The sequence below is a fragment of the Notolepis coatsorum genome, assembly GCF_963971535.1.
Source record: "Notolepis coatsorum genome assembly, chromosome: 1".
Lineage (NCBI taxonomy): Eukaryota > Metazoa > Chordata > Actinopteri > Aulopiformes > Paralepididae > Notolepis > Notolepis coatsorum.
This window is the reverse complement of record NC_140165.1, coordinates 175742089-175758256: the sequence shown is the minus strand read 5'-3', so window position 1 is coordinate 175758256 and position 16168 is coordinate 175742089. Positions and strand designations below refer to the sequence as shown.

The 16168-nt window shown below is 44.0% G+C and overlaps 1 protein-coding gene across 1 annotated transcript in view; it reads left to right on the top strand.

Annotated features, from left to right (window-relative positions):
- LOC311223509 (uncharacterized protein) overlaps positions 1-16168 on the top strand; it is a gene marked incomplete at its 5' end in the record, with an annotated part of 47221 nt that overhangs the window by 580 nt on the left and 30473 nt on the right. The window lies entirely within an intron of this gene.

Below are 16168 nucleotides of genomic sequence, written 5' to 3'. Positions count from 1 at the left end.
GAGTTCTTGTGAGCATTCTGCTCTCACACGCTGAGGACCCCTGACTGTCTTCCGAATGAAGGTCAAGACTCGGGAAGGAAGAGTACGGCCACGCTCCTTGCTTATGTACATAACCGTAAATGGGCATGGCCGGGCAAATGAAGGTGCATGTGGCAAAAGCTTTCAGTGATACAATAAGTATTGATGAGATGGTCCAGCAGAGCAGAATGCTCACAAGAACTCATGTAACTAGGGTTATAGGATAACCTTTGTTGCTAACACTGTGGTGATGTTACTGGATGTTACTAACACTGTGATGATGTTACTGGATGTTACTAACACTGTGATGATGCTCATGGAGGTTACTAACACAGTGATGGATACCTTACAAATAAAGATGAAGAATAGGACATTGGGGTTTGTAGTTTTGCTCTCCTGCCTGGTATCATTATCTTTATGATACCAGGTTGTAGCCTGTTGGCTCAATAAGGTTAATCCACCTTCACCCCCCATCCATCCTAATTTAAACAGGTTATTACCTTGGATGTCAGAATCATTGGCAATTTGTTGCATTGTTAACTAGCTAACGTTTGATATATTGGTTGATGTATATTTCCTCAGAAAGCTTGTATATTTTGAATTTTAATACAGGCTTCAATATAATTGGCACCAAAGTCTGGCTGGTACCAAGCAGAGCATAGAACGCTGGTATTCTGATGTGATGACCTTCTTTTATAGTTTACTTGTGTCCATCCCAGTCCATCTCACTGTCCCCACCAACCTCCTGCTGCCTTGCACCTGTGTGGCAGAAACCACAGGATGACAACATTGTCCTTTTTAATCAAATTAACCATTATATGTTGTCAGTAATTTAACAGTGACTTAAAATATGAAAGAAAAACAATGATATGTATGACAGATAGACTCCCCAATCAAGAAGCCACCCAACTCCTCGTCCAATCAACAGTCATCTCCCGCCTCGACTACTGCAATGCACTGCTCGCTGGCCTCCCGGCCACTGCCACTAAGCCTCTTCAACTCATTCAGAACGCAGCGGCCCGCCTGATCTCAAACCTACCGAAGTCGGCCCATGTCACCCCACTTCTTAGGGACCTGCACTGGCTCCCCATTGCTGCACGAATCCGCTTCAAGGCCCTCGACCTAGCATACCGTGCGGCAAAGGGAACCGCTCCCGCCTACCTCCGGTCAATGGTCTCTAACTACACACCCTCAAGACCCCTACGCTCTGCATCTTCTGGCCGCCTCAGACCTACTCCTATCCAAGCTCCGGGAGGGTCATCAAAGAGAAGTCGCCTATTCTCAGTCCTTGCCCCACAATGGTGGAATGAACTACCCACCCCAGTTAGGACAGCCGAATCACGTCCAATCTTTCGCCGTCGACTAAAGACGCACTTCTTCAACCATTATCTGAATTAAAAAAAAAAACAATAAAAAAAATCTAACCCTAACTAACCGTACTGTCATGCACTTGTCCTAATAAACTAACCTACACTGTAGCACTCAACACTTTGATGAACATTGTTGCTCAGCTGATAGAGTTGTGCCCTTCCTGATGGCTTGTCGTACAGAACTTGTAAGTCGCTTTGGATAAAAGCGTCAGCTAAATGACTAAATGTAAATGTAAAATGTAAATGGTCTTGTTAATCTGTTAGTATCAAGATGGCGGCTTCTCTTTAGACAACCCTGGCAACAATAGTGCCATGCTTTACCCGTTGACCTGCACAGGGAATGGAACCCCTAACCCTGGCAGCATTAATGCCGTGCTCTACCTGTTGAGCTACAGGGAATAGGACCCCTAACCCTGGCTGTGTTATTGCAGTGCTCTACCCATTGACCTACACAGGGAATGGAACCCCTAACCCTGGCAGCATTAGTGCCTTGCTCTAACCGTTGACCTGCACAGGGAGTGGAACCTCTAGTGGCAAAATATACCATTGTGGAAAAATCACATGTTTTTCATGTAACCATTATGATCATGTTGCTATTCAGACTGCTAATGATTATTCAGGATGGAGAACCAGGTAGACACAGGCATAGTCAGGCACAACTTAACTAGCTTCTCTCCAGAGCTGATCCACCAGTGACACTGAATCACCCATTGGAGACAACACCCCTTCCCCCCCTTTCTTAGCTGAGGCAAACCACCCTAAACTCCTCCAGACTAGTCAGTCAGTCACCAACACACTTGGGCTGTTTATGGGTCTGGGCACAGTGTGGTGTTGTAGTACCATGTCAGGGCTGTAGTACCACACTTGGGCTGATTATGGGTCTGGGCACAGTGTGGTGTTGTAGTACCATGTCAGGCTCAGCCCACTGAGCCTCACAGGACCTCTCTACCTCTCTGACCCCCCTCTCTCCTCCACCCTTGCTCCCTCTGTCCTTTCTTTAACCCCCCTGCTTCGTTGCTGCCTTCTGTCACCCCACCCCCACCCCCAGTCCAGATTGTCCCAGCCAGCCAGTTCAATATTAGTAGTTTAATTGTGTGTTAAACATGGGCCTCTCTCACCCCCCACCCCCGCCCTCTGTCTCTACCCCTCCCCCTTGTATGACCTCTTCCCCATTACTGTATCTCCATCACACAAATTCTCATACGATCCACAAGCTAATGTGTACATTAACTATGCCTTGTGCTGCTAAAACATAATTCTGGTTCAACCTATAGGCCATATTTTTCCATCATAAGGCATCATAGTGGTTGATTCCACCTCAATATTATCTTGTACATTTTCAAAGTCGTGTTTTTTGGGCACTACAGTTGGCTTTAGCCCTCAATGGGGTAACCATGGAATAGTAAAAATAAAAATAGGCAGATTTTTTTTTTTTTTGCAAGGCACTTCATACACTGGTAATGTCACTCACTCACTCACTCACTCACTCACTCACTCACTCACTCACTCACTCACTCACAGACACCAATCTGCCCCTAGTGGCAGTTCACAGGCATGGCACTTCAGACATTGAACACCAGTTTAACCCATGCAAACTATTTCTGAGCTGGTTTTAAAGGGTTTAAAGGGGACATGCATTATTAATGCCTTTTTTCTGTGTTTAACATCGTTTTATAGTAATACAGGCTAGTATCAATGGGTCTTAACCTTTATTTTACCCAGGGTAGGTGCGCTGAGCACAGATGCTCTTTTTCACCTATGCCCTGCTTCACATTCACACAGTTCCATTCACACCTGGGAGCTGCCCAGTACAACCAGTCTGACACCATTGGCCACTGAGCAACTCCACTGGAGCAGTTGGGGGTTAAGTCTAGTCTCGAGTTCACGAGATCCTCCCTCACTCAACTAAACTGTTCTGATTTGACGGTTTCCATGACGTTAATATAGCATTGATTTGCATAGCTCCGCCCCTGGTTGTACTCACCTCCACCGCCCACATCAACCATTATAGTGCAGAGACCAGAGACCGCATTGTAACCCGACACTTCCTCAAACGGGGTTTGACAGGCAGAGAACGAGCGAGAGAGAGAGAGAGAGAGAGAGAGAGAGAGAGAGAGAGAGAGGGACGGTGGGAGGGACTGGAGAGCAGAAGTGTGTGTAAATGTGTGTACGCCATCTATCTCCCTCGTCGGGGACACACACACACACACACACAAACTTGACTGCGTGTGTGTCGGGGACGTAGGCATAGTGTAACCCGACACTTCCTCAAACGGGGTTTGACAGGCAGAGAACGAACGAGGAGAGAGAGAGAGAGAGAGAGAGAGAGAGAGAGAGAGAGAGAGAGAGAGAGAGAGAGAGAGAGAGAGAGAGAAAGAGAGAGAAAGAGGGACGGCGGGAGGGACTGCAGAAGTGTGTGTAAATGTGTGTGCGCCATCTCTCTCGCTCGTCGGGGACACACACACACATACACAAACTTGTATGTGTCGGGGACACATCTCTCCTCTCTCTCTCTCCCTCATCGGAGCATTACACACAAACTTGACTGCGTGTGTCGGGGACGCATCTCTCCTCTCTCTCTCCCTCTCCCCCTCTCTCTCTCTCTCTCTCTCTCTCTCTCTCTCTCTCTCTCTCTCTCTCTCTCTCTTCCCTCTCTCTCTCTCTCTCTCGCTTGCTCGTTCTCTCTCTCTCTCTCTCTCGTATGTATCACGCTGTGTGGGTGACTGTCACTGAAAGCGCTTATGGGCGGAGCCCATCCAATAACAGGCTGAAATATTATGCTTTTGAGTACTCCATTAGAAATATAAAACAATGATTTTTGTTTTAAATAAACCTTACAGATGTCTTCCATAGACTCACAGGAATTGTGTAAAGTTGCCCAAATAGTGCAAGGAATAGCAATGCATGTCCCCTTTAAATGACGACAACACTTGAGAGGTGAATCATGAAGATGTTGCAGTTCACCTATTAATGTCACAATGAATGCTTAGCATTTAAAAACGGATGTCCTTATTTAACTCTGAAAGGACTTGTACCCTGGAATCTATCAGTATGATCAGTATCAGATGTTTGTTGCAATGTACCATCCATCCATCCATCCACCCACCCACTCATCCACCCATCCACCCATCCACATATCCATCCACCCATCTACAGTATTAATCCATCCATCCAATCCATCCATCCATCCATCCATCCATCCATCCATCCATCCATCCCATTCTGCTACGATTTCCCTACCAATACTTACCTAATACCACCACATCCTCACCCTTACCTAATACAACCACCTCCTCACCCCTTACCTAATACCACCACCTCCTCACCCCTTACCTAATACCACCACCTCCTCACCCCTTACCTAGGCTAATACAACCACCTCCTCACCATTATTCAATACCAGTTGGGTGTTAATCTGGGGGTCTGCCGTCTCCACCCCCATCCCGCTGTTTCTACCCCTCCACCACCCCCAGCCTGAGCTGTGTGTGTGTGTGTGTGTGTGTGTGTGTGTGTGTGTGTGTGTGTGTGTGTGTGTGCGTGCGTGCGTGCGTGCGTGCGTGCGTGCGTGCGTGCGTGTTAATCTGGTGCTGGTCTGTCAGCACTTTGAGCAGACAGACAGATTGGCTGTAATCCCCCTGAGTGCCACAGATGGAGCGAGGCCACTACACACACACACACACACACACACACACACACACACACAACCACACGCACACACACACACACACACACACGCACACGCATGCATGGACAAAACACAGACCTTGGGGAAGGTGAATGTGTGTGCACGAGCACCCCCCCCCCTCACACACACACACACATATATGATGAAAAACAACTATACACTATCCACCCCCAACCGTTTACATGCAAACACACATACATTAAAAACACAAACACATGTTAAAATCACATACCCATGACCTGCAGGTCATCACCAGAAACAAGCCCCAGATACGGTACACACACACACACACACACACACACACACACACACACACACACATACACACACACATCTGAAGTCAGGGACATTTGACAGAAACACATGCATCACAACATAATAACTAAATTACTGTAGAGGAATGTGTCTTGGTGACAGTGGTGTGAAGGTATGTCAACACCTTGAGTTCCACAGTACAACTCACTTAGTACATACAGTACAAAGCAGAACAACTGATAGACAGTTAGATTATACGTATAACTCAATATGCATTTAGTCTTATGTCAGCATACAATGTAGTATGGCTGCTCGATTATGGCAATTATGTTTCCAGATGACCAAATTAGTTTTACCTTTCTTCAAAGGCTGCCTTTCTGTCATCTAAGGCCATGGTTACACTGGTGAATACAGCAATGTTTTTGTTGCTGAATGATTACGTTTGCTGTCCAAGTTAAAAAGAAACGCCGTTTTGGCAGGAAAACGCGTTGTCCTACTGGCAACGCTGAAAAAGTGTTTCCGTATTGGATACTCGCCAAAATGGTGCCATGTAATCTGCGTAAGCCAGATACGGAGCCGTTGTTGCTCAACGCCCATGCGCAGTAGAGACCCGCGCGGTTATTTCCAGTGTTTACAGCAGAGCTCTCCCAAGTAGCTGCGGCTACCATGTGTTGTCAAGTTATTGTTATAAGGAGCCCAGTCCAAGCTACAACAGTCTGCATTCCCTTAACAATTGTTTGTATTGGCGGCTAGGTGGTGTAGTGGGCAAGGCGCTCGCCATCAACGCTGGAGACGCTGGGTTCGAGTCCAGCTCTCGGCGTTGCTATCAGCTTGGCTGGTCGTTCATACTAACACAATTGGCAGTGTTAGGGGTGGTAAAGCTGATGGGTGGGTCCTGGGCGTTGTGGACAGCGACCCCTACAGTTCGGTTGGGGCGCCTGCACAGCGAGGGTAGGATCTGGAGGGAGGTAGTGTGACCTTCCACACGTTACACTCTCCCGGTGAGAATCTGCGCTGCCAGGCTGGCTGCCGGCTGGCTGCACATGCGTCGGAGGAAAGCATGTGACAGTCTCCGGCCTCCCGGACCAACAGTAGGGGGGAGTGCGCAACAACCAGGAAGGGGGTTGGGAATTGGCATAACGACTAACAGTGTGATGGGAGAAAATCGGAAAAAGGAGGGGGGGGGAAAAGATAAAAAAAATAAAAAATAAATGTTTGTATTGACTTGAGCCGTATTGTATTGTACCCATTCTGCAATCTGTTAAATAAAGTTTACATCCATTCATTCTGCTAGCATTAACGTTACCAAGCTGCTAGCCACAATGCTATACTGTTATACTGGCATATCCCAATCACGTTAGCACGTAAGCTAACAAACATCGGCAACGATCTTTTTGTGAGACCAAACTCCGCTCTTGGTGGTCAATTGTGTTGATGGTAGTTTTGTTTCATCAACAAATGAGGCAGAACACACAGTGAATGTATCCGTTTTGTTTATTGCACTTTCTTTGCTGAAAAATAAATGCTACGTTGGCTAAATTCTCCACTTGCACAACCTGAAAGTAGGCACTTCCGGCTGACTTCCGGTTGCCAATGGTACTTCCTGTCCCATCCAAATACATTGGTTTTAGCTACTTTTCTCCCCTTATTTAAACAACTTTGTCGTCACAGAGAGGCAATGAAACGTTTGTATTATTATAGTATAGAATGTATTTAATAAGCAAACGTTTGTCAGCAGGGTTTTTGGGCTGTATTTCATGTAAAAATGTTCACTGTTAGTTTACTTGCTCACGCTAATTAAGGCTATTGCTGGCTAACAGAAGCTAGCGCAAGAAACGACGCCGCAAAGTATTGTTTATAGTGCATTTCTTGCCACCTTATAGCATTTGTACATTTGTATGACAGTCTATAATGCTCCCGTGAGGTTTTTCCGGACGTTTTGGTAATGATTTTCACTATAAAATCATATTTCTAAATGACAGGAAGTTGATGAAAACTGTCCGGAATAGCTTTGAGCTAACGATCTTTGCCGATGCATTCCATTCTAAACGTAACGTTAGTTGTTCAAAACATTACCCGTCTATATAATTTGTTCCTCAACATTAGCTTCTAACTGTAGCAGGCTGCAGCTTGCTGGCTAACGTTAGCTTCTAACTGTAGCAGGCTGCAGCTTGCTGGCTAACGTTAGCTTCTAACTGTAGCAAGCTGCAGCTTGCTGGCTAACGTTAGCTTCTAACTGTAGCAAGCTGCAGCTTGCTGGCTAACGTTAGCTTCTAACTGTAGCAGGCTGCAGTTAGTTTACAAAACATTACCCGTCTATATAACGTTGAGGAACAAATTATATAGACGGGTAATGTTTTGAACAACTAACGTTACGTTTAGAATGGAATGCATCGGCAAAGATCGTTAGCTCAAAGCTATTCCGGACAGTTTATCAACTTCCTGTCATTTAGAAATATGATTTTATAGTGAAAATCATTACCAAAACGTCCGGAAAAACCTCACGGGAGCATTATAGACTGTCATACAAATGTACAAATGCTATAAGGTGGCAAGAAATGCACTATAAACAATACTTTGCGGCGTCGTTTCTTGCAATGCATCGGCAAAGATAGTTAGCTCAAAGCTATTCCGGACAGTTTTCATCAACTTCCTGTCATTTAGAAATATGATTTTATAGTGAAAATCATTACCAAAACGTCTGGAAAAACCTCACAGGAGCATTATAGACTGTCATACAAATGTACAAATGCTATAAGGTGGCAAGAAATGCACTATAAACAATACTTTGCGGCGTCGTTTCTTGCAATGCATCGGCAAAGATAGTTAGCTCAAAGCTATTCCGGACAGTTTATCAACTTCCTGTCATTTAGAAATATGATTTTATAGTGAAAATCATTACCAAAACGTCCGGAAAAACCTCACGGGAGCATTATAGACTGTCATACAAATGTACAAATGCTATAAGGTGGCAAGAAATGCACTATAAACAATACTTTGCGGCGTCGTTTCTTGCGCTAGCTTCTGTTAGCCAGCAATAGCCTTAATTAGCGTGAGCAAGTAAACTAACAGTGAACGTTTTTACATGAAATACAGCTCAAAAACCCTGCTGACAAACGTTTGCTTATTAAATACATTCTATACTATAATAATACAAACGTTTCATTGCCTCTCTGTGACGACAAAGTTGTTTAAATAAGGGGAGAAAAGTAGCTAAAACCAATGTATTTGGATGGGACAGGAAGTACCATTGGCAACCGGAAGTCAGCCGGAAGTGCCTACTTTTAGGTTGTGCAAGTGGAGAATTGCTCACGCGAGGCATTTAAAGATGGTAGATTGTTGATTTTTTGCAGGAAGTGTATTGGCACATTCAACTTTTCTGATTGGTTGAAAATTGCCTTCATGTTTGAACTACATCGCCACCTACTGCCACCTACTGCTTTGGCATTGTACTACATGTATATACATCACTGTGCTCAGGAGGCAAAAACAATGTCTAACTTGCCTGCCATTACGTTGCGTTCTGAAAAGCGATACTGACCCTGACAACGAAACGAAAACTGGCCATTAGTGTAACCGCAGCCTCAGAGGTTGTTGGTGGCTGGGGACAGAGCCACGGCTACGTTCTCCACTGTGATCGAACGGTCAGCGGGGAGGATTCGACCGGCAGGTGAAGCAGCTCCGTTTTGCTTAGGTTCAGTTTGAGGTGATTGGACTGAAATAACTCTGGAACCTGCTCCACATGGTGCACACAAAGCAAAGCAGTATGCTTTTGAAAGTTTGTTTAAGTGCTTTTTACAGTGGCCCCATTAACTTAACATTAGTTTTGTGGCTAACTAAGGAGAAGATAAGATAAGCAGGGCCGCCTCAGGGGGTGTGCGAGCAGTGCGGTCGCACAGGGCCTCGCGGGAAGGGGGGCCTCGCAAAAAAAAAAAAAAAAAAAAAAATTATTTTTATTATTTTTTTTTATTATTATTTTTTTATTTTAAATTTTTTTTTTTGAGGCCCCCCTTCCCGCAAGGCCCTTTTTCATCACAGACCTAAAATCTAGTTTTGCTTATATGCTTATATATTTCACATTAGACACGTTTGTAGAATGTGTCTGACTTGTTCCTGGGTCTGCAGACATACTCACTATTGGAGCTCAGCCTCTGGGGCTCTGCAGCAGACATACTATTGGTTTCAACGAAGGGAGTGGTTACTTACATGAAGTTACATCATGTGTAGTACGCCGGCGTGAGTCAGCTGCGTTTGACTATTTCGCGCGTGCAGCTTTTGACTATTATGCTTAGTTATGCCAGCCAAGACGAAGAAAGAGGTCGGTCATTATCAGTCGGTCGGTCACCAAGGAACGTTGACGAAAGGCCTCTCGCTGGCGGGACAAATGGCCGGAGCCTTGTCATGGTATAGCCATGATGATGTCGGCTAGTAGCTAGCTTAGCTAAAGGCTAACTAGCGTTAGCTAACCTAGAGACAGCGCATACAGCCAAGATGAAGAGGATGGTCGTTTGGCAGATGAACTTCGTCAACTCCATGCGGTTGTCTCCATCCTCTTGGACGTTTGGTGAGTTTTTAACCTATTCTATTAACTCTATTGTATTCCCGCTGTGGACATCTCTCTCTCTCTCTCTCTCTCTCTCTGGAGCTAAACTGGCCGACTAGCTGTTGTAGTACTACTAGTAGCTAACGGTGTGTGGCCTGGTGTCAGCACCTGTATGTAGCCGCATACAGATGAAGCTTTTAGTATTCCTGGGTGCTTTGCCGCGACGTGCGCACGGTTATATCACGTCGTTGAAATGAATTAGGAACCCAGGATGCTGTTCTATTTTATGCCGCCAGGAGGTGCAAAGTCATTAGACGGACGCTACAACGTCCTACACAGTATACTGTATAACGATCTGTATATGTTTTGTTGTCTAAAATAAATACCATACCATATGTCTAAAGCAATGCTGCTGAATAAAATAATTAACCAGTTAAAACCTGTCGATTGCTAGTGGAGGTTCATATAAGGGATATATAATGGACCCTGATGTAAACAAGACGAAAGTCTTTCTCTGGTCTGCATCCCCTTAACAATTGTGTGTATTGAGCCGTACTGTATTGTACCCATTCTGCAATCTGTTAATAACGTTTTCATTCATTCATTCAGGAGCAAACACACCCAGACTACATACCATCTGTATTCCCTTCAACATCACAGTCTACACCATCTACGTCAACAAACATCAGTCGCCATGAGCGGCGTGAAAAAAGGAGAGTGATGCAGCCAAGGAGGATGGTGACCAACAGAGAACCAAGGTCGAGTCAAGCTCCTTGACCGCTTCATCTGTGGACAGCAACGACACCAAATGCAAGATGATGACAGGTGTTACCTGGCCAGTGCTTCAGCACTTGTTTTCTTTCTTGCACACAGAGAAGACAAGGAGCACCATAATCTCACCCATAGATCAGCTATTTATCACCCTTGTCAAACTGCGTCACGACATGTCCTTTGACCTCATCTCCCACATCAGAGGTGTGTCAAAGGCAACAGTCAGTGATGTGCCCAACGGATCATTTCAGTGAGTGAGCGATTCGATACACGCTCACGGCAATGAACCGATTCACTGATTCGACTCACGGTTCAGTGGCGCTTCCGGATCCCGCTGCGAATCAAAAACTATAAAAAAAATTGGCAGATGTTATACATACAATTACATACAATTATACATACAATTGTTAAGGGGATGCAAACCAGAGAAAGACTTTCATCTTGTTTACATCAGGTTCCCCCTGTTTACATCAGTAATCATCGGTAACATTTAGAATTGATTTCAAGGTCCTCCTCCTTATATACAAAGTATAAACATTGCGATCATCTACTATTGAAGGTTCCGAGTCACAGTCTATAGAAAATCAGTGATGCAGCCTTTGCTAACTATGCACCAAAGTTATGGAACACACTATGGACATTAGGGAAGCTAGATCTCTTAATATTTTCAGAAATAAGCTAAAAACGTACCTCTTCACCATAGCCTTCTAATACACCCCGCTGTTGATTGTACTGTAGCACTATTTTACTCTGGCCATTCTATTGCATAATTTTACTATCTATTCTACTATTCTATTATTGCACTGTATTATTGGTGTGCAAACCAGTCAACTTACAAAAAAGAGCATAATATTTCAAAGTGAAGTAAAAAATATTATAATAATTATTTGATCATGTTAAATAAGTGTGACTGACTGAGTCCACATTACAGTTCTACTTTTGTTTTGATGTGAAAAGTGATGCTGCATAAGAGGACTGCATTTAGCACTGACTGAGAAAGTACATATTACAGTTCTACTTTGCATTGCTTGTTTACATCAGGGTCCCCAAACAATTAGCATTTCAATGGTGTGTGTGGGGGTTGCCAATCCAATGTCACACCTACACAGGCTAGACAACCAACAGTTGCACTTTCTACCTGCGAGGCAGGATACATGGCCTTAGCATCAGCCATACAGGAGTGTATGTATTTGCAACAGCTACTCAAGGGTATTGATGGATGTCAGTATGCACAAACCAAGGTTTATGATGATAACCAAGGAGCTATTGCACTAGCCAGGAATCCTGTAAACAGGCAAAGATGTAAACATATTGATATAAAATATCACTTCATAAGAGAAACTGTGAATAGTGGGAGGATATGTTTGGAATATTGTCCTACTGACAACATGATTGCTGATGTGATGACAAAACCAGCCACTAAGCTACAACTGAAGAAGTTTGCTCAGTATTTGTTTGGCACTTAGTTAGAGTGAAAGAAAAGCATGGATGTGCCAATATGTTTTTTTTGTTGTTGTTGTTTATTTTGTATTGAAGGCCAAAGAGGGAGAATATATATATATATATATATATTTTTGTTTTGTACCACAATAAGCTATGTTCGAGTGGGGGTGTTAAATATATTATTATTATTATGTGCGCCCTTGCTCATTTGTGTTCTACAGAGGGCGATGTAGTAAATCCAGTATGTGACGTCACTGACGTTTCCTTTCCATTCCTGTTCCGGTCTATTATTTGTGAATGATTGTTGTTGATATATATAGCGGCACCGCAAGGAGAAGAAGAAGAAGGTTGACATGGGCAAAGTGTTCATCAACATCTCCATCGGCCTGTGCATCTTCAGCCTCGTCTGGTTCTTCTATGCCCTCTACATGCGCTCTGCCCTAGCTAAACAGGTGGTGACAATCCACCCCTCACCTCCTGTGCTTGACGCCAACAGCACCATGTTTGGGAAAATGTATGCCGCAATTCATATCTTACAAGAGATGCATTGATGTATGTGCAGGCTATTCTGCCTCCGTCTGATCAGTATGTAAAAATCACAAAGTTGGGGATATGGATGGGAATATAATTCACTGATTAAAAGAAAAACCAAAAAAAGAAGCAAAACTCATTCTGTCTCTAGTATTATTTGTTCACGCCAACTGTTTTGGAGATGAGGGTGGAAGTAATTTGGCAGTATGTTTTTATGGGGGGGGGGCATTCATTCTGTGTTTATTGTGTCATACTGGGGAATAATATTAATATTAATTCAATCGTTTTTTTTATGGAGAGGACGTCTTGACATTAATTGAAAACTGTATTAACAGATTGCAGAATGGGTACAATACAGTACAGCTCAATACACACAATTGTTAAGGGGATGAATGAATGAATGAATGAATGAAAACTTTATTAACAGATTGCAGAATGGGTACAGTACAGTACAGCTCAATACATACAATTGTTAAGGGGATGCAGACCAGAGAAAGACTTTCGTCTTGTTTACATCAGGGTCCCCCATTTTCAATTCATCGTAACATATATGACATACATGACATACAGATAGACAGTACTGCTCCATCTATACATTTATGACATACCAGATTTGCAATTACAGTACTGTTTGTGATACAAAAAGAGTCCAGAAAGAAAAGAGTATATACATTAGGCATGGAAACTGTACATTGGATTGGGTAGGTGGGGGTGGGGGGGGACTGTACATTGGAGGTGGGTGGGGGGGGGGGGTTGGTTAGGAGTGGGGGGGGGGTTTGGGGGGGTTGGGTAGGAGTGGGGGGGGGGGGGGTTGGGTAGGAGGGGTGGGTGGCGGACACTGTACAACTGTACAAACAACACTGTACATTGCAGACCAGAGAAAGACTTTCGTCTTGTTTACATCAGGGTCCCCCCCCCTTATCTGTCACCATAGTACATCTGTGATCCTCGAACCGCACGTTTTGCATACTGCGATTCGTTTTTTGTTTATCACCGCATAGTTTTTATAACGAAACGCAACAATCCTGGGTAGCATTTTACATTTCGCCGTTCGGAATGAGTGAACTCAGCTGTAACATTACTTCCTGACTGTTCATCGCTCGTGCTATCGCGCAACGTGATTGGTTGTTTCAAAGTGCCCTACTGTAAAATATGCCCTACTTTGTTTACTTGTTTATTGCACAATGTCGCTCTATTGGTTGGATTCTTATTATATATTATTACTATTGTATTATGCACATCGTTGCGGCCAATTTCATTTTATAAATAATAAAAAAAAAATATATATATTAGACCCGCTGGGATTCGAACCCGGGGCGTCAGGTTGAAAGGAATTACCTTAAACCACTAGACCACGGTACTAGACAAAATATATCCATTATAAAGAGAGCCCACCTGGCACTACACAAAATATACACATTGACTGCTAATTCGACAGGTCTTAACGGTTTAATTATTTTATTCAGCAACATTGCGTACACAAACTTATTGTTACCAAGAAGCATTACACTAACGCTTTCTTTTGATGAAATGAATGGACAAGAGAGCCGTACGTCGGCCATCTAATGAAGTTAGATTTGACACATTTTAATATATACACTTTGACTGCTGAATTGACACGTTTAACTTATTCATTCTTTAATTCAGCAACATTCATTCATGCAGTCTGTAGACATACTGTAGGATGTTGTAGCATCCTATGAATGAAGTCACCAGCTGTAATGGAATTGAATGGAACTCGAGCTTAGTCCAGCGCGGAGCTCCTCCAATGAATGAACAAAAAGCCGGCGCGTCGAGCAGTTGTCACCAGCTGTATGAGAGCGCCCCCGCTGGTCATTGTTAACATTAATCATGCCAAACGACGTCATAACGTCAGGCAAACAGCTGTTCCTGGACTTTTCCCGGCTGTATCTGTAGCTTGCTTCTGCGTTAGCTAATGGTTAGCGATAGCCTGGTTGAGCTAACTGTTAGCCAGTTAGCTGTTTAGCTACGACGTTAGCTGCCGGCTGCGCTCGGCTGGGAACGTTCGTTTGATGCTATCAGTTAGCCTTGAGTTAGCTGTTAGCTTGTGCTACGACCATTGACATTAGCCGTGAGAATAGCAGGGGGTTATTTTTGTCCCGCCAGCGAGAGGCCTTTCGTCAACGTGGAGACCTGTGTTGCGGCCTTTCGCCCTGCGTTCCTTGGTGCAGGTAAGATTAATGAAAATCATGACATTACCCCACTCTTCCTTCCTTCCCCTCCCGAATGTTTTGTTAATAACGATGTTTTTTTCCAGGCAAAACATATGTTACTTCACAACATTTGGAGATACGACATGTGCTGTGTGTGAATTCATTGTCTTGGTCGTTTGTGTAGCTTGGGTAGCGTTGGGCCGTTGGCCAAAGCTGTGTGTGGCCTGGTGTCAGTAGCCTACCTGGCTAGCCTTTAGCTGTCGGCCATTGGCTCCTTGCTGCTTTGTTTTCTCTGGTATAGACCCTCTTCTCTTTGGATTTAAGTGTTGATCTTTGTCCTTTTGGATCTATGTATATTCATGTTGCCTTTGTGAAGTTATCTTTTCCTTCTGTTTTGTTCTTTCATTAAAAGTTGAATATCCTTTAGGGGGTCATCTTTGCTTATCTCTCTCATACATGCTCTCTCTCTCTAACACACATGCTCTCTCTCTCTCTCTTTCTAACACACACAGTCTGCCTATGGCGGCCTTTCTCGATGGCTAGGCTGTGCTCGCTGAGTCTGTGCTCGCTGAGTCTGTACCAGTGGCGGCCGCTGCCGCTGGTGCCTTGTGGGTCGCAGTTCACGTTAATAGGTCGAGTTGAAAATGTAATGCTCTGAGATGCTCTGGAGCAATCTCTCTCTGTCTCTCGGATCAATCAAATCAAATAATTAACACATGTATGTTGTCATTTTAAACAACTCACCATTCATTCATTATGCATCAGCAGCAGCTAAATAAATGTTATGGTTCACAACACAGCAGCGCGTTTTGAATCGCCAGCCTATTATCGTCTCAGCAAGCACAGTCAATACTTTTTTCCATAGCCGCATTTCGCGGAGACAGCTGTGTATAGCGAGAGAGAGAGAGAGAGAGAGCGAGAGAGAGAGAGAGAGTTACGTATCATGTATTAAACTAGAGTTAAGATCGCTAATCTACCTTGTTGTTGGCTTGTTGATAAAGTATATCCACTCTATGGCATTGTCCATCCAGCCTGTGTTGATGTCCATCCATTGTGCGCATCCATATAGCTTGTTGTTAGCCAACAAGCTGTGTGAGTGAAGAGATGTGTCTTTGTCCATTTCCGCCTCGAACAGCCTGCAAACTACCTGGCGTTCTATCGCCATGCTCTAAGACAAACTCTAACCATAACCAACTTTGAAAGAGTGCCTAAGCTTAACAGTCTAAAGAACTTGCAGTCACGGTACGCTCGTCTAAGACAAACAGCTGCCTGCATCATTCTCACAACAACACTATCTCCACCGATCACCAACCTAGGAATAATAACCTAGAAATTGGATTCGGCCAATGATTTGTCCGTCTTTCAAACGGTGTTGATT